This window comes from Bos taurus, chromosome X (assembly GCF_002263795.3).
Source record: "Bos taurus isolate L1 Dominette 01449 registration number 42190680 breed Hereford chromosome X, ARS-UCD2.0, whole genome shotgun sequence".
In the NCBI taxonomy this organism is placed as follows: domain Eukaryota; kingdom Metazoa; phylum Chordata; class Mammalia; order Artiodactyla; family Bovidae; genus Bos; species Bos taurus.
The window spans coordinates 86875078-86877588 of NC_037357.1; the positions used below are offsets into that span (position 1 = coordinate 86875078).

The 2511-nt window shown below is 48.9% G+C and overlaps 1 pseudogene; it reads left to right on the top strand.

The window, feature by feature from the left end:
• Positions 1 to 627: 627 nt before the first annotated feature.
• Positions 628 to 1718, top strand: LOC100141036 (E3 ubiquitin-protein ligase SIAH1-like; annotated as a pseudogene).
• Positions 1719 to 2511: the final 793 nt, after the last annotated feature.

Below are 2511 nucleotides of genomic sequence, written 5' to 3' on the forward strand. Positions count from 1 at the left end.
CTGGGAGGGATTGGGGGCAGGAGGAGAAGGGGACGACAGAGGATGAGATGGCTGGATGGCATCACTGACTCGATGGACGTGAGTCTGGGTGGACTCTGGGAGTTGGTGATGGACAGGGAGGCCTGGCATGCTGCAATTCATGGGGTCGCAAAGAGTCAGACATGACTGAGCAACTGATCTGATCTGATGGAGCTGCACCAGGATATTGCCAGGTTACCTATTTCCTTCTCTTCCCTCTGCCTGGCTGGGCTAATCTAGGCCTTGGCAATGTGGCTATTGCTCGACAGGCTGGTCTGCTACCTTAAACGGCTTGGTTTCCCCAGGTTAAAATTGTTTGTTCTTAGGATTTCCCTGGTGGGTGGCTAAGACTCTCTGCTCCTAAAGCAGAGGTCCTAGGTTCAATTCCTGGTCAGGGAACTAGATTTCACAGGACACTACTAAACAGATCCCACATGCCACAGTGAAGATCAGAGATCGCCTGTAATGCAACTAGGACCCGGGGCAGCCAAATAAATATGCACACTTTTAAAAATAATGTTTGTTCTTGGCCCCCTTCTGGCCCCCAGAACACGTGGGGTCGTGCCTGCTGACGACTGCTGCCATCGTGTGTATTATTTAGTGGGAGTGCACCGTTGGTGGTGGGAGGTTCAATGATGTGCAAAACTGCGGCGAACAGGGAGAGCTAGGGCAGACATTGAGGGGCACACTGTCAAGTGACAGCAGCGACCCAGTGTGTCCTCTCGGTGTTGGCCTGAGGAAGAGGCTTTGGTGCTGCCAAAAGGTGGTGGCTGTGGGCACTGGCGACGGAGCACCTTTAAGCCAGGACCGAGATCCGAGGTTCGCTCTCCGCCCACAGAAATGAGTCATGAGGCTGCACCAGCGGTACCTACTGGAACCTCAATGTGTGCGCCGTCCTCCCAGAGCATGCCTGCCCTGACTGGCACCGCTGTGGCCAACAATGACCTGGCGAGTCTTTTATGAGTGTCCGGTCTGCTTTGACTATGCGTTACCACCCATTTTTCCCTGTCAAAGTGGCCGTCTCATTTGTTGCAACTGTTGCCCAAAGCTCACACATTGTCTGACTTGCCGGGGCCCCTTGGGGTCCACTCGCAACTTGGCTATGGAGAAAGTGGCCAATTCAGTACTTTTCCCTTGTACATATACCTCTTCTGGATGTGATCTAACTCTGCCATACACAGAAAAAGCAGACCATGAAGAGCTCTGTGAGTTTAGGCCTTGTTCCTGTCCATTCCCTGGTGTTGCCTGTAAATGGCAAGGCTCTTTGGATGCTGTTGTGCCACATCTGATGCATCACCATGAGTCCATGACAACCCTACAGGGAGAGGATATAGGATATAGTTTTCCTTGCTATAGACATTAATCTTCCTGGTGCTGTTGACTGCGTGATGGTGCAGTCCTGTTTTGACTTTGACTTCTTGCTAGTCTTGGAGAAACAGGAAAACTATGATGGTCACCAGCAATTCTTTGCAATTGTACAGCTGATAGGAACACCTGAGCAAGCTGAAAATTTTGCTTATCAACCTGAGCTAAAAGCGCATAGGCAGCAATTGGCTTGGGAAGCCATTCCTTGATCTATTCATGAGGGAATTGCAACAGCCGTTATGAACAGTGACTCCCTAGTCTCTGACATCAGCATTGCACAGCTTTTTGCAGTAAATGGCAATTTACACATCAGTGTAACTATTTCTGTGTGTTGAAATGGCAATCAAACATTTTCTGGCCAGTGTTTAAAACCATTGCATTCAATTTAGACTGGAGTGGGTTGCCATGCCCTTCTCCAGGGAATCTTCGTGACCCAAGGATCCAACCCATGTCTCTTAGGTTTCCTGCATTGGCAAGTGGGTTCTTTTCCACTAGTGCCACCTGGAAAACCCAGTCTAACTAATAGCCCTAGAAAATTATCTACCTCCTAATTCTTGAAACTTGTGACAGTTACTTACATGGCAAAAAAAAAAAAAAAAAAAGACTTTGTAGATGTGATTAAGTGAAGGATCTAGAGACAGGGAGATTATCTTGATTATCTGATGGGCTCTAAATGTAACCACAAGTGTCCTTATAAGAGGGAGCCTGAGAGAGACTTGAGATAGACAGAAGAGGAGATGCACATACAAAGGAGGTGGCATTATGACCATGGAGGAAGATATTGGAGTGATGGGGCCACAAGCCAAAAAATGCTAGCAGCCACCAGAAATGTCCAGAGTCACTCCACCCCCAGCAGTGGAGCTGGTGTCCAACTTAGAGGTGCAAATGCCCTCCTATCCACTTCTGCTGGCCCGAGCTGTGTTGGCTATAAAAGAAGGACAAGCAGCACCTAGAAGCCAGGAGGTCTCCGGGAAGAAGGCTGCCCTGTCCATGGTCTCCTCAGCTTGCAGAGCCCATTTCCACAGAGGATTCAATCCACACACCACTGTGTGTGTTCAGGAATGAATTCTCCTTAGTAACCAACCAATACACCAATGCCAGTGATGTCACACAGTAATAAACATCACA